The sequence below is a fragment of the Fundulus heteroclitus genome, chromosome 16 (assembly GCF_011125445.2).
Source record: "Fundulus heteroclitus isolate FHET01 chromosome 16, MU-UCD_Fhet_4.1, whole genome shotgun sequence".
Taxonomy (NCBI): Eukaryota; Metazoa; Chordata; class Actinopteri; order Cyprinodontiformes; family Fundulidae; genus Fundulus; species Fundulus heteroclitus.
Genome location: NC_046376.1, coordinates 14,826,441 through 14,849,426, shown reverse-complemented (window position 1 = coordinate 14,849,426; position 22,986 = coordinate 14,826,441). Strand labels below are relative to the sequence as shown.

At 39.4% G+C, this 22,986-nt stretch overlaps 1 long non-coding RNA gene and 3 other non-coding genes across 4 annotated transcripts; 3 read left to right on the top strand and 1 right to left on the bottom strand.

Annotated features, from left to right (window-relative positions):
* Positions 1 to 1,253: 1,253 nt before the first annotated feature.
* Positions 1,254 to 1,325, bottom strand: trnat-cgu. Its single transcript has one exon. It is a non-coding gene; the product is annotated as a tRNA-Thr (tRNA).
* Positions 1,326 to 5,990: 4,665 nt separating this feature from the next.
* On the top strand, positions 5,991 to 19,754 carry LOC118566285. Its single transcript, XR_004932924.1, has 3 exons — positions 5,991 to 6,087; positions 6,592 to 6,915; positions 19,568 to 19,754. It is a non-coding gene; the product is annotated as an uncharacterized LOC118566285 (long non-coding RNA).
* trnas-gcu lies at positions 14,140 to 14,221 on the top strand. The gene has a single exon. It is a non-coding gene; the product is annotated as a tRNA-Ser (tRNA).
* Positions 15,125 to 15,206, top strand: trnas-gcu. Its single transcript has one exon. It is a non-coding gene; the product is annotated as a tRNA-Ser (tRNA).
* Positions 19,755 to 22,986: the final 3,232 nt, after the last annotated feature.

Here is a 22,986-nt window from a genome sequence, read left to right as displayed (position 1 = left end):
CAAATATTCAAAAATTACTTGTACTGTTGCTTGTAGCTTTTTTTGCTGTTGTTTTTTTGTTTGACCAGAAAAGGTCTCTTTTGTAAATGGGATATTGGATCTCAGTAAGACCAGCTGTACAAATAAAGGTTCAAATAAAAACAAAGTGATGTCAAGGGCGTTTTTACAATACCAATTTAAAATAAAATACTATATATTTAAGAAAACCCAGCTGATTGTATTAAGTCACTGACTTTGCAGCGATCCCTTGTCCTTTGCAAGCGATAGGCAATAGTGGAAAGGAGTAACTCTCTCTCTCTCTCTCTCTCTCTCTCTCTCTCTCTCTCTCTCTCTCTCTCTCTCTATACATATATATATCTATATATACCTATATATATATATAGATATATATATGCAAATTTAGGTAATATATAGAATAATAAAAAAAAACACATGCAGTTAGCTGCCATAGTAGCCCCCTCATCTGCATTGTCAATAGAAAATTTTTAGCCAAATATTTTGTGAATAGAGATGAGTCAATAACATTTTATTTTGTTTAGAAAACTGACATCCAATTAAGTCTCCACTGGGCTTTATGTTGACATATTTCAGGCAGAACCAGGAGCATGCAGACCCCCAAAGTCAATAAAATTTAAGGAAGAAGCAAATATACTTGCTATCTTTATTGCACAATACGATCTACATGTTGAATTAAGATGTACAGTATTGTGCATAGGTTTTGAAGGAAGAACTCAGTAAGACAATGTCTGATAATGATCTAAAAAGACTCAAAGTATGCTGTGTGTATTCTAACAGACAGATTCATGTTTCATACAGGATTTCATGTCACAGATCTCAATCAAAGGATGTACAATCTGTGATGTGTTGTGGATGATATTGTGTTTTCTGCAAAGCACTGCAACCCTTGTCAAAGTAGTTGCTATGATCACAACATAAAAAAAATAGTTTCCTTAATTAAATAAATATGATAGCACTGCATCAGGTGTGCATCAGTGAGACAGCAGCATGCTGCATTACCCAGGAAACGGCACTAGACTGCTCAGTCAGGGCCAATTAAAGATGCACAATTAAAACAATTATCATTGGTGAATATGTAATAATGTTTATTATACCAAATCCAATATGGTGTAAGATTACTTTTACAGTGTTTCAACGTTATATTGCAAGCATTATATAGTTTCAGAATTTCAACAATTGACATTGTTGCCAAACAGGTTCTCTGTTACGTCTACGTAACTAGGTTTACAAACAAAAGGCACGGACGGGGTTCGAACCCGCGATCTTCGGTTTACGAGACCGACGCCTTACCACTTGGCCACCGCGCCTGCGCCGCACCGGCGTCCATTTACGTATTTGAACCTAGTCACCCGACGTCCATTGTATTCGGTGTGTTTTTGAATATTTAGAGATTCTATTTTTGCTTTTGAACCTATAGTTATAAAGCCGTGACGTGTAGACAGTGCAACAATTACAGTCCAAATATGGCGGCCGGGTCTACAGCAGCAACATGAACATGTACGTTGGTTGGGAAAAAAACCTACCAACAAAAGGAATGTATTGTTGTAATTTGGCCAGAAGAGGGCGCTGCTGTCTTCCGTCGCAGACGTTTGAGTGCGAACTCACCCAACGTGTAAGGTGAGTGTGATTTTTTTTTCTGTTGGGATTAAGACAGAAAGAAAGCCTTATTTGTAATACTAACTCTGCTTTGAGCATTTCTGATGTTGGCTATTTCGATTTGTTTGTTACGTGTGTTTTCCAAATAGATTTTAGGGGTGAACTTGTGTTTTATCAATAACACAAGGTTTAAACAAAAGATTGTAACACCCCCCCCCCCCCCCACACACACACACACAAACAACAACAACAACAAAGAACAGAAAAAAAATAATTAACTATGTTTTTGTCGAGTGTCTAACTGTGGAACCATGCAGTAGGGGTAGCCTACTCTTTAGATTTCAGTTTTGATTCTGTACAGTGATGTGAAAACAGAAATAAAAGATGTATGGCAATGTATGTCGTGGCATGTGTTTTCAGATATCCCAGTGGCAGATATCGCTATATTGAAAAAATCAATAAGTAGTGTTTGGTCTACAGACAATTGGAGTTTTTACCTTGACCTGCTAATAGCAAACATGAGCAACCAGATTTTTGCTCATTTTTTTTTCTGAAAACGTTTCAACACCTATCCAGGAGTCTTTGTCAGTTATGGCTGATCACACTTAAGCAGGTGGAGCACTGCTGTTTTTAAGCACATGGAGGCCCACATGTCCTCTGGGGCATTCCGAGTCAGATCCATGTCACTGTCCTGGGTCGTCAGAGGCTATTGCTTGACGTGAAGTCACTTGACTCATGATGAGACGGCTTATGTAATATCTTTGGAATGAGTTGGGACATTATAACAGAATATACAAAGGCTTAGTAAATGATTATGGTAGCACCAAAAACCCAAAGCCACGCTCAGTCGTTTTAATTACTCGTACTGATTAAATAGATCTCAACGATTTTGAGCTTCTCTTGAAATTAATCGTTGAGCTACAATATGTTCTGTCCCACAAAATGTTTTCTTTGTGCAAAATACAACCATGCCCAGACTGGAGATGACCACAAAAAGGAGCATCCTTGGTTGACTAAAAAAACGTTTTATATTACATTTTAATTTCCTTTTGCGATGGTGGTTTTCTGTAACCTAAGAAATCTCATGCATCTGGGACGATATTCCTCATGCAAGAAACATTAAGCAGCTCACTCCCTCAGAGAGAAATAAGTATTTCTACAGCAGTCTGTTAAATTATTCATCAGTTTGTTGTTGTTAAACCCTCCTTCCCGAGTTGTGCTGCATGGGAATTTGTACTCCTGGATCTGTGAGAATATTTGTTTTAGTACATAGATTTTCTTTTCCACTACAGTGTCTGCAATATTTTGGCAGTTTTTTTTTCTCTTTTTTGCTGATCATTTTGTAATTGCAGCTCCTTACTTGGCAGAAACCTACAGCTGCTGATTACAAATAATCATGTTTACAAGAGGAATGTTTGCTGGACATCAAGAGAATATTTTTCATATTTGAGGTATATCTATGTACTTAATGAAGAGTAAAAATTAGAGCATGTAAAGAGAATGTTTCTAAGAATTTATGGGCTATTAAAGGCTTTAAGTAGTGCTTATGTTTAGCTGAGAGCCAAGGAATGGACTCCATGACATGAGAAATAGTCCTAAATAAAGTGATCGATCTCAGTTCATTTACAATTGCTGCCCTTTTAATAACCTGAGTTCCTTCTGTTAATAATAACAATTTCACAGGCAACCTATGGCAGTTGTAAAGCTTGTTAGATATAAAAAGACCAGCCAGTGAAAGAAGGAAATAATGGCGTGATCAGTTAAAGGTTAGCTATAAAACGAAGGTTTATAGCTAAGCAGCTTTGACTGCTGAATCAACTTGTTTGCTGAATTTATAAATACTTGTCAAAAATCAAAAATCACCCCCAGGTCCCTTACAGTGTCACTAAATCTAAAATTCAGAGCACTGACATCAGCGCTGGGCTTCTCTCTGAACAAAATGCATTCGGTCTGTTGTTCCTTTAAACATGTTAGTTTAACCCCTGTTTCACGGCAGAGATACCCTCACGACGGGAGTATTGGATTACCTGGTTTTACAGACAGGTAGATCTGCATATCATCTGCATAACAGTGGAATGGCATGTGGCTGCAAGCTACAATAGCTTGGAGTGGCAGCAGACAGAGGGGAAAACAGGAGGGAACCAAGAATGGAAGAATGTGGCACCCCACATAAGAAAGGAGCAGTGACGTGCAGTCAGGGGAGGCAAGTGAGGCCAGGCCTCACTTGTCATCATGGAAAAAAAGAAAATATATAATGATGATAACATAATATAAATTGTGATTCACTCAGTCATTTGTAATACGAGTTCTCTTTTTATATAATTTCCTAATTTTTTTTATCACATTCTCTTTAAAATCGCAGACTTTTCGCTATTTTTCATGTAAATCCTTGGTGGCGCTTGATAGCTAAGCAGGTAAGGCCGCAGCGAGCTTGGCCTCCCCTGGGATAGCGCACTCCCATGTTAACTGCGCTGGCTTCCATTCTGTGAATGCATCTTCCTGTCTCTAGATCATAAATTCAATTGTTCAAACAGTTATGAACTGATTTTCCACAATTTAATATATGCGGATTATGAATTGTGTTTTGGTCATTAAACTGTGTGTTTTCGTGTGCTGCTGGGCGATCATAAACGGCAAAGAACGGGTTGTAGGTAAGGCCGGCAGTTCTTTGGCCTCTAGGCAGGGGGCGCTCAAGGGGCAATGCTTGTGATCCTAAAACTGCAGAGTCACAGGAAGTTATGGATGTTTTATTAGCGAGTTTTGCTAAACAAGTAAAGCTATAAAAAGACTCTAAACATACAGCTGGAACAGGACTGATCAATGAAGGCTTTCCTCCTTGGCAGTGAGCTCCAGTGAGACTGAGAGACTTTTAAAACTGAAGAAGATAATGAGAACTTTTACCAGAAAATAACCGATATTTTTGTGCAGAAAGAGCGCCGCATGGACTTATATTATAAGTAGAGGTAAGACAGCGATAATTATTCATGTTTTGTTTTTGTAATGAAATGTCCGTAATGTGTGTTATATTTTTAGAATGTGTTACAAATGCAGAAATCCATCATAGCTCATAAATTGTTACCAATCAAATGACAAATAATTTCTCTTGGTGAATTTATTTGGCTCAATTAGTCTCCTTCAGCACTTTGCAATGAGTCTACTCTGTAGAGTTTATATTTGTAAATCTGACTCTGATGACGTCAGTACCTCGCCAGCTATGAACCCTACCGCACGTCACTGCAAAGGAGCACTGGAGGAAGTTTTTTTGAGCATTTTTACAGTTTCTCTGATTAGCGTGCTCCTTATGTAACTTGTCAGTTATGATGAGTGATCATGTGTTGGTAGCTGTGCTGTCACTCCATTATTCTTTAAATTGTTTGGAATTTGCATTTGTAAAAACGTTAGAAAACGTCACTTTCTCCCTATTTCTCAGTCATGCACTACTTTGAGAGTACAAAAAAAAAAAAAAATGCTAAAATAGACTTTTGATTTTAGCTGTTACATGAGAAAACGTGAAAAAGTTCAAGGAGAATTAATACTTCTGCAAGGTACTTCCTCTGAATAGAACAGGAAACATAAAGGAAACACAATTCCAATGCATTACTCTTTAAATTGTTTTGGGTTAACTTACAATTTGTGCCCATCAGCATAAGGCAAAAAATATATACTGATGTGTCGTTTGCTTACGATTATGGTGTGAGAGCACATCCTGAAATAAGTTGTTTTCTCCTCAGAGTTATGATTTCGGGCATTTTTGGTGTGTTTGTTCAAATACGCGAGTTAGAAATAAAAGCATGCTTAAAACTAGCACAGTTTTAGCAGGCATGACCGTATCCTCGCACCACAGGTCTCTGCTGGTGCAGCTTGTAGGGAACACTGGTCATTGTGAGCAGGCGGTATTCTGGATCTGACCCCGGTCACAACTCAATGTCCAAGTGTGAAATCTAAGTTGAAATGTGAGCAGCTGATGAAGCTGCAATACAAAGGGAATATCATTTCTCCCCCTCTTTCCAATTTTTTTTTCTGTTGCCCATATCTCCCTTTTTTTGCATTAATTAATCAGCGTTGTTTTCACAACGTCTTTCAGCAGACAAATGGACGTTTTGAAATGTACAACTTTCTGGTACATTCAGTTTCTGTATTCTAATATAGATTTTTTTACCTAATGTCAGCTCTGCTCCATTTTCAGCTCAACCATTTAATTTATGCTTCCAAATTAGGTGCTTCTCCCCATGCTTGTTGATTCTGTTACCATAGCTACTACTTGATCGTGCTCACAAGCATCTGGTCTTCGCTTTCTCTAAAAAGGTCCCACAGCTTGAGCTGTAATATAAAGTAAAGGCGCCCCTCCCTCAGAAACAGTCTTGGGCAGTTTTATGAACAAGAGAGAGCATTGCAGGGTAACAACCAGGGGGACATCCAGTCATGGTGGACCACAGAAACGAGATCGGAGAAGCAACACAACAGGAGAGCAAGGTGAAGGAACTGGCTCCTCTTATCGGTGATATAAAGAATTTTTCTGTTCAAACTAGTTTCTGTAATAATACTAATTTGTATTTAGGCTTCTAGACCTAAACAGAATTAAGAGGAGCAAAATGAAAATATCCCTTTAAATGTTTCAAATGGACTTATCAGAGAATTCTGTATTTATTCAGGCTTAAGGACCACCATTTGAGTCTTATTAAAGTTAACTTTTTTTTCTCTAACATAGATGTGAAAACTGGAAAAGGAGTTCAAATGATTGGCATTTATGATGGACAAAGTTCAACATTGTCTTTGGATTATAACTTTGTGTTTTCAGTAAAAAAAAAAAGAAGATTAAAGTCAGATCTGTCACAACACCTAAAGAAATTGTCAGGAAAAGCTGGTAAAATCAATCATTTTAAAAGTCAAAGGCCAGAAAGCTGATTTACTTTTTCGGAGGTGGGTGGGATACCCATAAAATACTGTGAAAAATAAAGGTGGTCGCTTAATCTGCAGCTTGGAAAAGGACAACAGCCTGTCCGGCATGTTCAAGCTGCCCCCCTGCTGGGCGGCCCATGAGCCCGTCGATATACCGGTTTGATGTTGGACGGAAAATTAGAACCCCCCACAACAAACGGACTGGAACAGAGAGATTGGAAGAGGGACAGAGAGAATAGAAAGGGAACAACCATTGACAGATGGACTCGGTTGTGATTAAAGATGGCGTCAGTCTTCACTGCAGACTACGAAGGACTGTATCCGATCTGTAAAGAAGTGGTGGGAGTTGTCTGCGGTTCAGCTCGTCAGAACCATGAAGAAAGCGGCGTGGCACATCAGGAGGTATGATGACTGCTTTTACAGGGATGAAAACCTCTGTCAGCGGCGACGTTCCATTGTTTTGTGCATCGCTCTATTGTGTCTGGTAACGTTTTTTCATGCCAGTGCCCTGCTGTTTGGTTGCATCCTTTCCCCTCGTCAAAACAAAGTACTTCATTTGATTTGACCAGTGAATGTACGACCCATAAGCAAGTGGCTAAAGATCATGTGTGAAGGTCTGAATTTGTTTGAAAGCTGGCAGATGTCAGGTAATTCATCATTTGTTGCATAGTTTAGCATAAACCACCATAGCACCATAAAAAAATGTCGCCGTTTTTGAGAAGCATTTTCCCTTTTTGTGAATGTAGGCAAACCCACAAGCATGGTATTCAGCATTGACAAACTCAAAGTATTGAAATTGCTAAATCCTCTGTGCCTAATACACTCCCAGACTTGTTAGTCATGATCTATTCAGCCTGGACAAAGGACAGCGACCGGGCTCTACAATACATTTTCTGAAGGTCCTTTGATATTAATCTTTGGATCATTTTCAGAACCTCCAACCAACCCTGAACAGGTCTAAAAATCAAGCAATAGTTTAACAACATCTTTGTTTCTAAATAATTTAGCTAATCAGGTCATCCAGTTTTAGATTTCAAACCAGCCAGTTTAAAATCTTTAAACCTTTTTTAGCTTTTGTGATTTTCAGTTCAAAGTGCTTTGCAAACAAATAATTTTCATTGGTTGCTCTTGAAAAAAGCTAGTTTTAAAAATAGAGATCTTGATTGTGACAATAAGAGCATTCCTTCTACTGGTTTAGTGGGCTTTTGTTCATCGGTGAGTCTTCAGCCGAGATAAGCTTATTTCAGCCAAAGCCTACAAGAAAATCTAAATCCACAGTGACAGGTGGAACAAAAGAGCACTGAATGAACTGAACTGGGAGACATGAAGTTGTCTTCTAGTAGTATTTTGCTGAAGCTAGATAGTTGAGGGCGTGGGAACACTTTATGAGATTTCTTTTTGATAGGATACACAAGTTAAACACAAAAGACCTACATCACATAAAGTTTAACATCTAATAAAGAAACAGAGATGCTTGTCCAATATTTCCCTACATGCTGTGAACCCCCTTTGGCCCACATGCTTGAAGGCCTTGTTTCTAGTTAATAGGAAAGGGCCCATTTAAATTTATTCGGTACACTGAATTGTTCGTAGCTACAGTATTCTTTCATATGAGTTAGTAAGGACTTCCTGGTTGGTTCAACCCTTTCCTGTTTTGTCTGCAGGCATTGCCATTGCATTCCAATCTACATTAATTTCATACCCATAAACAAACCATTTCATACTTTCATATTTCATTTCATGTATTTAACCATTGCATAGCCTGTTAGTTAAATTATCTTGGTAACTAGGTATATTTGAGGAATTATAGGGATAAATGATCATAAACGCACATATGTCATATATATATATATATATATATATATATATATATATATATATATATATATATATATATATATATATATATATATATATATATATATATATATATATATATACTGTATATATATAATGTAAGTTATTTTCTGAACATTTCCATTCAACAACTCTTGTGAACTAAATAGATTATGACCCCACACTGAACCATAATCCACTTTATGACTTGCATGTGGCAGTTGGATTGATTGTGAGATAGTGAAAGTTTGATGGGAAATAATATGTAGCATTTCTCAATAACCTGGGTTGTAGTTTAGCCAAATTTGCTGTTTTTTGTCTGTTTTAATAATAAAACATTTACTGACTTGTCCCTGGAAAGCTCTAGTAGGTGCATCTATAAACGGAGGAGGCTTAACTTGTGGCTTCGGCTTCTGTGTTTTCCACACAGACTGGATCTGTTTGTCATGGCTGAAAAGTCACTGTATAAAACGTTTGCAAAGTTTGTGGGGAATATCTGCATATACCAGATATCCAATGTGAAAATCTTGGCTGGATGTTGTCAGCATTTTAAATTAATTATAAAACTTTTTGGCCGCTGTGCTCTAATTAGACTGATATTTTAGTACTATTTTAGTACCTTTCATTTTTGTTGTGCACAGAAAACACACATTTCTCTAAGACTGACTTTTCATCTAAACCTAAATGGGTGGACTGTGAACTCTTTTAACCTAAATCAGATTGGAGCAAGCTGGGTCTGCTATTCTTCCGCGGCAGCCGAATCTGAGCAGCGCATATATCCTATAGCCCTACAAAAAATAATTTGCTACCATTAAAAGTGCGTTATATCTTCCCATGGATGAGGCAAAATCCTACTCATAAAGCTCTAAATTTTAAGCATGTGAGGCACAGTTTGGATTAGACAGATCAGTCTGTCTGCGACAGACAGATGCTGCGCTTTATTTTAATTTATTTATACCAATTATTTATTTACACCGGAATCAAGCGGGCAGATTAAGGTAGAATCTGTGTAAAAGGGGATAAGGAGGCATAACACCATCAGCAGCAGCTGTCCATCCTGTTTGGATGAGTGGCAGGAGGACACAGATACAGCTTCTCAGTCTGCCTTTGTCTGTTTGACCTGTGGTGTCTTTTTGCCACCACCCACAGGACTGGAGTGGTACTCTAGTTTTCCCAGACATCATAATGTCATAACCCTTAGCAGATGGAAACACAAAATCCCAAAATCCCCCGACTCTGGTTTACCCCGGGAAACCAAAGTCTAGGCCTTTAAATCCGGGGCTTGTAATGGAAAAGGGGCTAATGACGTTGTTCTGTCCGTTGCCTCTAAAGACCCTGTTGCTCTGCTGCGGCACAGTTTTAAAGTGGTTCGCCTCTTAACTGATTGGCAGAATCTTTTTTGTCATGCTCAATGGCTGCTTTTTTTTTTTTTACTGTCCCTCTTAGTGTGGGAAGCCACAAGGTTCCATTTTAGTCCCTCTGCTTTTTCCTGCGTGGGGTTAGGGGCAGCTCATGCAGGTGGAGACGATGTGACTCTTTTATGACTTTATTTAACACAATATAGAGTTGCTGTCTTCGGTCACAATGCAGACCGCAAACCGAAAAATATCCAGTGACTGTGCAAACCGGAAGTTCTTAGCAGAAACCCACTAAAATGGCGGCCCCTGCTGTTTATGTCTTTTGATTAAGGTCAAGCCTTTTCTAAACCGTTGTGCCCAGGAGAAGGACGTTCATGCTTTTATCAGTTCCATCCCTGACCCTCAGGTCAGGGTTGTCCACCAGTAATCCGTCAGTCACCTCCAACCTGTTCATAATGCAGCAGCTCGCTTTTTAACTCACACTTCCAGATGGGAACGCATTACAGCTGTTTTACTTTCACCACATTCACTCCCGGTCTACTTAGGGTAGATTTGAACTCTTTGTTATTTGTTAGTTAGTCTGTAGAGGTGTCCAAAAAAAGGTTAAAAAGTATCAACTGGACTTCTATTCTGAATAGAAAAGAAGTCCAGTTGTTTTTTTTAACCTTTTTTGGATTGATCATGACCTGGATGACTGAGAAACTTCACTAATGTTTGGTTGTTGTTTGTATTAACCCACACAATTCATAACACTGTTCTACAAAAATGGCCAAACGGGTTGGAGTGGAACACTATGCGACCTGGAAGGGGGCAAGGTAGGATGTACCTCCCTTAGATTTAAAGAGACCGCACAAAAACAAGTTCCTCTCAGACACACCTCAGAACAGGGATTAAAAAGGGGACTGTGGTTCAACAGTTACGAGGATTCAGACCAAAGCATTGGAGTTCCACTTCATATAGACCACAAACGAATGATCTAAATGTGAAAATCATTTAAATCATTTTAAATCACTTTAAATCACTTTAATACTTAATATCTGAGGTGGCATTTTTGATTTTATATACTTTTAATTTATCTACATTGGCTCATCTACAGTGTTTTTAACTTGCCTTTTTATGTTTTGTTTTATCTCTCTGTGTAGTTTTGTTGTTATATATTGATTCTTTTTATATTTTGGTTGCTATTATTGTAGATAATAGGGCTATACAAATAAATTATTAATGTTTTGACAAAAAGTTCTTATTGTACCTCTGCTGATTTATATAATTGTGCATCTAATTGCTATAATAATCATAAAACTGATAGGAACTTAAGAAGTTTTGCGTAACTGATTTATAGGTTAATGTTTGATCAAACAATTAAAAACTGCATCAAATTTTTATCTCTTATATGCTTGGAATTCAGAGTTGCTTTTGACATAATGAACTTTAATTTTCTACAATAATCTCCTTTTGAAATTATAGAAAAATCCAGCCTTTAACTTGAAAACATTTAATTGGGATAAAATTATATTAATGAAATAATCGCTTTTAACAACTTCCCTGATTTCACAGTTTCAAGCATGACGAGTAATATGGAGTTCATGCTTGCGGGCATAGAGGTTAAAGTGGCTTATGCAGATGTAACTATTTAAATTTATATGTTGAGCGTGTATGTCTAAATGAGTTTTATTTTTATTTTTTTAAATACACCTTTTTGTGTGTCAGCTCCCCATTAACAGGGATTCATTTGCATTTCTTTTGCAATTTGTTTGGTAGTATATGATTCTTTTGTTCTTATAAATGAGCAGCTTTATCCAAATCAACTTCCAAACTTCCCTTTAGGTTGTTTTTTATACACATTTTTGACAGCTGTGGGCTCTTTTATTTCTTTCTGCATCCTTCCTACTCAGCGGGGGCTGTTTGCCATCATTTCAGTCATTTGCTGGAGGGCGGTTATGATCTGCAAGGAAACTGCCAGAAAGAAAAAGAAAGAATCATCAGCGTGTAAATCCAAATGGCAATTCTAAGCTTCTATTGCACTGCGAATAGGAGGTAATGACACCGAAGAAAGCCTTTGTATATGTCATACATGTATTACAAACCTTTTTTTTTGGTTTGTGAAATGCTTTGACATGATTATAAAACGTGTGCATAATTTGAGTAAAATTATCCAAATCCTCCATGTTTACTTACAGGTGTGCTCCTATCAAATGTAATACTTAGGTAGTGTTCATTAAATATCACGGGTGGTATGGAAAGTGGAACTAATTTAGATTTTTTGTGAAAAAAAAAAAGATCCCCAGTGATATTTAAAAGAAATTACAATCCTAGAAGACTGGGGTAATTGTAGATTCAGCATTAATCTTACTATTACATCAAGAATGGATAAAAAAAAAGGATGGTTGTCTTTTTCTGTTTATGAAAAAAAATACTTTTCAAGTCAGGAGAATTGAAAAACTTAATGTCATGTTGAATTGCGGAGAGTGGAGTCACGTTTAATACTCTGCTTAATAAACTGCTCACAAAACAGGGCTTTCTACTGCCTGCAAATGTTTGTGGACGGCAGAAATCTGGATACCGTTGTCAACAAACACCTGGTTTGAGTTCTAAAAGACCTGACTCATCAACAGACCAGTTCATTGTTAATGTTTTGATCCGTCATACTTTAGCTTTTATAGTGGCGTCCTTCATGATTTTTACACAATTTCATTTCCACTTTCAAGATTCAGGTTTGAATCTCACAACAGTGGCAGCTGGAGAGAAAAATGTTCTTACGGGGGCATTCTTAAGGACAGGACTTAAAACACGAAACTAAGCAGAAATTTTTCTTTCCTCTCCTTCATACCAGCAAATATTTCAATGACTTAAAAATCTGTCATTTCACAAACAAGTCTTGTTTTCATGGAGGGCGCGGCCAGTGCATTCATCCTCTCCTTTGGAGAAGCACATCTTCTGATGTGGTCATAAGGTCATAATTATCCTTAAACGAGTGATAGTTTCTGAAAAGACCTTTTCTACACTGTTCTCAGTGAAAAACTGGAATAGGTCCACATCACCACCACAGATTCTTAACTCTTCTTTCCTGTAGATGAGACCGAGTTCTTGTTCATTCAGCATTGGGTAGACATTCAAGGTGAGGTGCAATAATTCTTCATCAAATGACCTCTCATGTCCCTGTACCAATGCAACAATGCTGCATGACTTTGGAAATAGAAAACCTGCTATTTTCATTACTGCAACTGTGATATGATTTGAAATATGTTAGCATGAAAAAAAATAGTGCTGATTAGGTCATAGACCTTTAACTTTGGTTGGTCCGTTCCAAATTCCTTTTTCTGTTTTTTTTTCTCCAGCAAAAACCTCAGGAAAGTATCATTATTAATAATTAATGACCAAATTTTCTTTTGCTGTCGCCATTGTCTCCTGTCTTCACATTGTTGTGGTTAAGGCAAGGCAAGTTTGTTTATGAAGCTTTTTTCAGTGACAAGACGATTCAAAGTGCTGTATATGAACAAAAGAAAAGCATTACAGAGTAAAGAAAAGCATTACAGAGGAACATTGCAGAGGAGGAGTATCAGCAGCAGATCAAGATATAAGATAAGTTGAAATACAAACTTTAACATTAACAGTTAAAGGCAATTCTAAACAAATTTTTTGATGATCTAAAGGAACTCAGGATTTGAGCACTTTTACATTCCTCTGGGAGATTTTTCTAGATATGTGGAGCATAAAAACTAAATGCTGCTTCTGCGTATTTGGTTCTGGTTCTGGTATGCAGAGTAGGTTTGAGCCAGAAGACCTGAGTGGTCTGGTGGTTTGCTACAATGGCTCTTCGGTTTGCATCATGCATGAGTGACATTTGTGACATCTAAGCTGCCACGGATGTGACTTTGATGGACAGGTATTATGAATGAATCAGATTGGACTAAGAATGTCACAAAAAGAGCACTGATTGGGCCCAGGCGCAGAGCTTCACCCCAAGGAGAATCTTTTAATATCCAATTAGAGACCAGCAGTTTAAAAACATACATACAGATTAGTGTGTAACACACTAATCTGTCTGGCACCCCTTGCCATGGAAACATTAAAAGGGTAATGGGAATGCCAAAAAAAATCCAATTCAGATTTTATGAGTGAAGAGATGCGATGATTACCTTTATTTCTTGATTTATGTTTACTGTGTTTATGCTTTTTCTTCCCGCAAGTTTAATAGGAAAGGCACCTTAGCACCCCCTATGAACAAGCCGCCACTGTTTCACAGTGGACTAGCTATGCTCATTTGTATGTTTGAAATGAAAATATGAGTAAAACAGAAAACACAGAAATTTAAGAAGAGCAGAGAAGGAAAAAAAGAAAACAAGTAGGGCTACAAGTGACGAACAGACAAAGAACAGCAATGTTAGGTATTGTTGCATCGACGGCGGAGTCAGCGCCTCAGGCTTAGCACAGTGACGAGGTGGCCGAGTGGTTAAGGCGATGGACTGCTAATCCATTGTGCTCTGCACGCGTGGGTTCGAATCCCATCCTCGTCGATAACTGCTGTTTTGGCAGAATGGTGGCTTAGTGGTTAGAGCGCCGTGCATAAATCCTGGGTTTAACTCTAATTGTTCAACTCCCACTGCCACTCTGGCTCCCTGAGCAAAAACCGTAGACCCAGAATGCTCCCTGGGTGCCGCATGTTGGCACTGCTCTCAGACACTGCTCACAGACTCTCTGTCCTTCGTTTGGCTCAGACACTACGATAAAAACCCTGACGATACTCTTGCCGATTCCTTGGGGAATATTTCGAGGGTGTGGGTATAGGAATGACATGATACACAAATGTAAGCAAATGTATTGCAAAGACTGGGCAAAACATTGTGCCTTACCATTTACCATACAAACTATGGTAAACCATGACATGTTTAATCCACCTGCTCTACTTGTTTCAGAAAAGGGAGTTGTAGGTTTGACTCTGCTTTGAAAACTGTTTAATGACTAAATTTTTAAGTATTTATTTAAGAACTGATGTTTGTCAGTTATCTGGGACAGAAACTTAATCAAATACACAATTACCGAACAAACATTCACTCACACACACACAACTGACGGCCATAATTTACATGGACTTACATGCGACAAGTCTCCAGTGTTAACCCTCTGCTTAAATGTTGTCTAGTTATATGTGCTTTTCTCGTGCAGAGGTGTTTTGATCGATCTCAAACTGTATCCTGGTTAAGGATAAAGTGTGAAATAGGCCTTTTTTTTCCCTCTCCCTCCCCAAATGTGGCTCCTATATTACTAAAAAATTTGTAAAACAGAAAACACAGAAATTTAGAAGAGCAGAGAAGGAAAAAAAGAAAACAAGTAGGGCTACAAGTGACAACTGACAAAGAACAGCAATCTTGGTTATTTTTGCATCGACGGCGGAGTCAGCGCCTCAGGCTTAGCACAGTGACGAGGTGGCCGAGTGGTTAAGGTGATGGACTGCTAATCCATTGTGCTCTGCACGCGTGGGTTCGAATCCCATCCTCGTCGATAACTGTTGTTTTGGCAGAATGGTGGCTTAGTGGTTAGAGCGCCGTGCATAAATCCTGGGTTTAACTCTAATGGGGTACCGCGCGCGAGCTATTTTTAGAAACACAACGTCACGATGACGTCACATCACGTGGTACGCAGTGGGGCAAACTCCGGAAACCCGCCGCTGTTTCGCTGTAAAAGAGACGTGCGTTAGCCTAGGTTTTACTCGGTAAACGACTGCTTTATCCAAATCTAAGACCATGGTTTTTAAACATTGTTGATATGGAACGTGCAACAGCGACTCGAGGTACGCTGATCGGCCGCATATGAAGGATGTTTTCTTCAAGACTGCCAAGGAGAAATGTGCGCTTGGAACACCGGGGCGGTCGGCCTACACAACAGTTCAACCCGGAAAAAGTTACCAAATTCAAGTACATACAAAGCTTACCGTTCATCAACTCGGCCAGTTTTCCAGTCTTTTTAAGCCCTCGAACCTCAAGCCATCGTTTGAGCTGAAGGTTGGTGTGTTCTTCGACAGTTCGACCAGTAATCCGTGTGCCTGGGACATCGTCTTGGGAAAGTTTAACGGCTGTAAAGTCGGTCATATCGCTGTTTCTGTTGCGCTTGTAATAGCTGGGTTATCCGTGCGTTCTTTCCTGTATGCCCTACCTAAGCGGCAAAAGGGGCGTTGCTCTTGAGACGGTGACGTCACGTGCGCGGTACCCCATTGTTCAACTACCACTGCCACTCTGGCTCCATGAGCAAAACCCGTAGACCCACAGTTGGGGTCTACGGGGTCTAACCTGTCCCTTGTTAAATACAGTGTACAGATTCACGGGAATGTACAGTATGTTGCAATGACAATAAAAATGGTTGTTATTGATTCCAAAGCATTCAGTGATGAGCGGAATATGCCTGTAATTTGCCACATTGGCAAATAACCAGTTGTGATAAGTAATAATAATTTGAAAATTAAAATCCTGGCAACATTTTGGCGACAGTCCAAAGGTCCTCTTCTTTCTCCTGGCCTGGTGGCTGGAGGTTTGCGCCGGCTGGCCCACAGGGGGAGTTGCCGGAGGCTTCGATGGTTTCCCGGACCAGCCTTGTCTGCCTCCTTGGTCGGAAGGGACCGGTGGAGAGGGCTGGGGTTTCGGCCGTCTGGGGATCTTGAAGGGAGGGGGCCGGGGCGTTGCCCGGGCGTAGGACTGCCTTGGTGTCACCTGAGGCGAAGGTTCCGTCTTCCTGGGTAGGCAGAAACGGAGCGCTTCGTCCTCCTTCTTCCAAGCCTCACACCGCTGTTGCATGGAAGCCAGCGCGAACCCGAAGATGCCCTCCGGCACGATTGGCATGTCCAAGATCTCCTCCTTTTCTCAGTCCGACAGGTTGATCAGGTTGAGCCACCTAGCTCTTTCCTGCAACACCATCATCCCCATAGATTTACCCGTGGCTTGGACTGCGCAGCGCTGTACGCGGAGGCACAGGTCCGTTATCACGGTGATCTCATCCCACACGTCAGGGTCCGGTTTGGAAGTCATGTCTTCGCACAGTTCCGCTTGGTATGCGGAAAGCATGGAGGACACATTTAGCGCTCTCACCGCAACCGCTGTCGCTTTATATGCCCTGTCCGTCAGGGCGGACTGGAAGCGGTCCGCCTTGGTTGGCAATGTGGGAGTTTTGGAGGATGTCGGCAGCCGTGGATGCAGGTGTGCTGCTACCAGCGGCTCCATCGGGGGCATGCGATGGATGCAAAGCTTCTCTATGCCCTCGAAGTCCAGGGACGAAGCTCCCTACATCTGTGTTTTCCCGCTGAACGGGCGGTCCTTCCAAGAGACCGCTACTTCATCCAGGAGCTCCGGGAAAACGGGGAGCAGCTGTCTGGTCGCCCCGGTGGCCTGAGGCAATTGGGATGTTGAGCCTGGATGCAGTGCGTTTGCACACTGACTGCATGTCCATGCAGATAGCGGGAGAGGCTGTCGCACTCTCCCTGCCATCCCGGGGAACTGACGGCGCGCCCGGCTTTGCAGCCTGCGGGCTCGGAATGAAGAATCCGTCATCATCATCGTCCTCCTCTAAAATGAGGAGCTCCGAGATTGCTTCATCTTCTTCCTCGTAGTCCAGCACTAGGACGTCCTCCACGGGCGAGAGCGCTGTGGCCAAATCTGCCTGGGAACCCCAGCTGGCCGTAGCGTCCGACGACAGACACGGGTCTTTGCCGGAGAGGCTAGCTTGGCGCGCTAGCCGTCTTTGGAGACTCTTCATGGTGAAGCGGGAACAGTCCACACATGAGCCTGGGGCGTCCACCGCCAGGCGGGCATGTTCCAGCCCAAGACATGTCGAGCACACCTGGTGTGGGTCTTTGCTTGAGATCTTGTTCCCGCAGCCACAAAGGCGAGCTTCCGCACTGCCGCCTCCTTTAGTGTGAGGAGAAGCAGGATTGTAATTACGATGTAACTATATATATATATATATATATATATATATATATATATATATATATATATATATATATATATATATATATATATATATATTAGTGCTGTCAAACGATTAAAATTTTTAATCGCGATTAATCGCATAATGTCGATAGTTAACTTGAGATTAATCGCAAATTAATCACATATTTTATCCTTTTATTTCTGAAAGTGTAATAGCCTGTTTGGGCATTTTAATATGCAATTTTGCAATAAATGACACTAATAAAATACATGCTTGTACAAAAAATATTTTTATTTTGTTATTTTTCAAGCACTTTTCAGAATTGGAATGAAAACATCCTGGTGCCAAATGTTAAACTCTGGACTATAATGGCTATATGACTAATCATGATGCCCTGATGTTTACATAATGTGTAAACAAATGTGTAAATAAATACCTGTTTTAATGCCAATATTTTTTTATTTATTATTTTTCCAGTCTTACACTTTGCTTGCAACTGGGCAGGAGCTTAGTACCCTGAATGACACTGTTTAGGAACTGCTTAGTAACTCCAGGCAACGTGATTCAGCCTTAGTATGTCAAATACAGAGACAACAAATTAATAAGCATTAAAGTACGGTTTATGGGTTGGGTTTCTGCAATGTTATCAGCATGTTAAAAACTCATCTTCAGAACCAATCTCTGCTTAAAATGGTGATCTGCACCAGGTAATCTACTTTCAGCACCGTAAACTGCAGAAAATACGGGCAGAGTTGCTCTGTCTGCCTTTACTACCGTCGGCTCCTATGGCGGAGGGATATTTCAGCTGGATACAAAGTGTCTAGTGCAGGCAGGTCTCATAATAACCCCTGTTTCGTTACTTATTTTAGAGCCCAAATAAGCGATTTCACTTTCAGAAACCTGCCCAAAAAAAACGCAACCCGTGACTCATGAAATTTAGAAGCGCTTTTAGAAAAAAGAAGCCCAAAGTCGCATGTGTCCGAGGGTAAAAGAAACTTTGCGCTCACTGTTGGCAACAGTGAGCACAGCGCGGGTCTGTTTTGCTACAGTTTTCTAGCAGTCTTGAAACTACGGATAGGGCCGAGGGTAAAAGAAACACAGTCCGGAGAGTGCGGCGGGGTGAAAAACATTAGGGAACGGTCTGTGTGTTTTGACGCGCGATTAACGGCGACAAAAAAAATTGTCGGCGTTAAAATTGGGTTTACGTTAACGCCGTTAATAACGCATTTAACTGACAGCACTAATAGACTATATATATATAGTAGAGAGAGAGATAGAGAGAGAGAGAGAGAAGAGAGATGAGAGAGACAGAGAGAGAGACGATATATATATATCTGTCTGTATCTATATCTATCTATATATGTATATATCCTGTTATATATCTCTCTATCTATATCTCCTCTATAGATATCTCTCTCATATCTCTCTCTCTTATATCTCTCTATCTGTATCTCTGTATCTATTATTCTCTCTCTCTATATCTTCTCTATATATCTTCTCTATATATATATATGTGTGTATGTATATATACCTGTTATATATATATATTTAGAATTTCAGTGTAACTTAACTGATACATGTTTGTATTGATATTCAACTTACTGATGAGCAGAGGAGATGCTGTCATTGTTAGTCTTGCTGTACAGTGGAAAATATGCTTTCATGCAAAAAAGGAAAAAAAGAAGCCTTTCTGTTTTTCAATACTTTATTCTTTCTACATGTTTGGGTTACATATAACACCAAATATCCATTTAAAACCATTGTAAGTACAGTGGCAAATTTTTTTTAACAAACCAATGCTGGTTAAGATTTATATCAGTAGGGGGCAGCAAGGCACTTTCTCACTTTTTGTGTAAAACATGGGCAACACTAATGTGAAAACGCTAAACATTGGCTTGAGTGAATTGACTTAAACTTGCATATTTTTTTTTTTAATCTTTCAGGAAGAAACTGGACTGGACTGCAGAGATAAACTCGTACAGCAATGTTCTGCCCCAGTCAGACCTTTCCAATGGTGGGAAATTAAGCTGGCTTTATTATTACTGCAGGATTGTGCATTAAATACCCCTACAATGGAATCATCAGTGACAGGACCCAGACCTGGAGGATGCATGAGGAAGACACTCAAACTCAAGGTAAAAAGAATGGATTTAAACTCAAATCAGCGTTTACTTCATTATCATTCATCAAACTGCAAACACACAAAGAATGCCGCTGCGTCATACTGCTAAAACATTTATCTTTTGTTTCTTCTGAGATAAAGTTCTTTGAAGTTGACTTTGTGGTGCACCGTTTAACTCTTGAGATTCTGTCTTTTTGCCTGCCTTACTTTCACTTTTAAATGATGCCGTTTATCTTTTTAGTACCAGTCCCGATGGCTGTAGTTGTCAGAAAAGCCAAAATGTTACTGTGGGCTTTTAGCCCCGAGGAAGCTGTAAAGATAGGATTTTATTTTTTTCCAGGATTCCTATTGCTAGTATAAATATATGAAATCCTGTGCAAAGCTCAGACCGTAACACGATTCCAGGTGTGCGCACGCAGTTGATGTGATGAGATGGGGTGTGAAATGTGCATTCCTGTTCAGGCTGCTCTTTTTAATTCATTCCCCCTGAATAATGTGATCTGAGACGCGTTCATGTTTTTGTGATGTTCCATCAGCCTTTCATGCTGGGTTCAAGTAAAACGATTTGACTGCTTGGTGACTGCCTGATATCAAAGAACAGAAACAGCCTTCTAATCCTGCATTTGGTCTTTTTGGTGTTTGCATTACGAAGCCATCGCAGTTGTGACAGCAGCGAGTGCATCGGGACGGCCCGGATATAGTGTAAGACGTGCTGTTAAACTAAAACATTCGTCCGCATTGTGCATGGTTTTTAAGTTGGCTCTGATCGAAACCGACCGCTTTAGTTCCGTGCGATTTTTTCAGATCTCCAGATATCCATTTGAAATGGTATATGATCCAATGTGTTAAAAGACATTTGCAATTACTATCATTTCCAATGACAGTATGAATATGTTAATACATATTCATAAAATGTTTATACAATATGGTTTTTTGGAAAAGTTGGGCTACAGACAAATACAGTTTTTCGGCTTGCTTTGATGCTTCAGACACATTAACTGGATTAAAAGGGAAAAAAAAGCAGTGCAAAGTTAGATATTAGAACTATGACCATCTTTGTTGAACTTATCTATCATCTTTCCGTCACGCGGTGCAAGTGAAAACAAAATCTTTTGAAGTGAAATCCGTGAGACTGCGCTGATGTTACAGTTTCAAGCATGACTTTCTGACTTTCTAAAGTTCCGTTTCCTTTTTATCACAAAGGCAGCTTGATTGCACAACGTAACAGGAAAAGAGAATGCCACCATAGGAAGCTGATTGAAAGGATCAAAGCAACTTTAAAAGATGCAATCGGTGAAGTCATCTGTGACAGGCTCTGTCTGGAATGAAAACCAGCACACTTGAATGCCTCTAAAACAAACTGCTGTCCAACCTGTTCTTACAAAAAAAAAAAAAAACACATTTTAAAGTTGTTTTTTTACTTGCAGCTTTAAAATGGCAAGGATTCACATCACGTCTTATTAAAATGTCTAAATATATTTGAGAAATAAAATTTTGCATTCAATTTAGTATGGATTCATGGCACAAGTTCGCAATAAAATGTCAGCTCAAGTAACTTTACAAAACAGACAGTAGGTGCATTTCATATCCAGTTGTATAAATGTAATATTGGTCAATATTCAATTCAGTCTATCCAAATTATTCCAATCCAATTTTATAATTACATTCAATTCAAAGTAGACATAGTCTAATTCAGCCCAAATTGTATTACAATACAGGCACATTTGGTAGATTATTATATTCATCTGCCAAGAGCCCCACCGATTTCTGATCTCTTATTCTAAGCAAGCACATGGTGATAGTGGAGAGGAACCACTCCCTTTAAATAGGAAGAAACTTTCACCAGAACCAGTCTTGGTGCAGTTGGAATACTTTAATGAAGCAAAGACAAATTACTACAGGATTAATATAGATTAAATATTCTCCTTGAAAAGTCCGTCCTAGGGGTTACCAAGAAGAATAAATCAATAAACGAGTCAATAATCTTTATTGTCACTATGTGTTACCATGGTGAATTTGTGAGACAGAAACTGGCCCAGGATGTACACAGATAACTTATAACACCCAGACACAACAGGCATAATATTTCCACTATATATATATATATATATATATCATATATATATATATATATATATATATATATATATATATATATATATATATATATTAGGGCTGGGCAACGATTTAAAACATATTTAATCGCGATTAATCGCATGATTAATCGCGATTAATCGCGATTAATCGCATTGTATTTACAAACTCCAAGAATGAATTCAAAAGTAGTGTAAAGAGCACTTTTATTTTAATGTTCTGCTGCCATATGAACAAAAGTTGTTGTAACATTTGTAGCACTTACAGTAACACATATTTAGTGTAAGCTCAACTTAAACATGTAAAACAAAAAATATGCAATAATAATAAATTAAAGCTTATTGCCACTGACCGGGAATTCTCTTTAATGGGGAAAAATCTACCAAAAACAGGCAATTTTGAGCGGTAACAGCAGGGAGCAGCATTACCATTTTATGTTCAATACCAAAGTTTAACTTGGCAGTGGTTCCAACTAACTTGTTTCTGTCATATTCCATGCTGGAAGAACTTTAAACTGAAATGCTTGCTAACTCGATATGCTTGCGTTTATTTGACGTTGACACGCGGTTTTTGTTGTTGCTTTCTTCGCGCGCATATAGTGAATGGCAGGGGGAAAACAGGCAAAAATACATGGATACTTTGAAACGAGAAGCGACTTCACCGACGGCGTCGATGCAGGGATCCCCCCGCTCCGCTCCGCACAAACTTGTTCCGTTCGCCAACTCACCGCCTCGCCTCGCCCTAAGCTCGCTCGGTACCTGCGGGAAACACCGCCTTCCGCATGTCAGCTGTTTTTTTTCCGGCCAGCACCTTTCTTCCTCTTTGAATCTGAGGCTGGGCTGACAGCGAGGTTATTGGCGCATTATCGCCACCTACTGTTCTGATTCAAACCCCACCCGCAGCAACAGACCTTCACAAAATAAAAGCATGTGACCAACATGCGTTAACGCGCGTTAAAGAAATATCGCCGTTAATAGTCTAATGAGTTAACGCGAAATTAACGCGTTAACTTGCCCAGCCCTAATATATATATATATATATATATATATATATATAATTATATATATATATAATAATATTATATATATATATATTAAAGTGTGTAAATAGTCTTTAGGGTCTGATAGGATCTTGTATCTGAGTCCA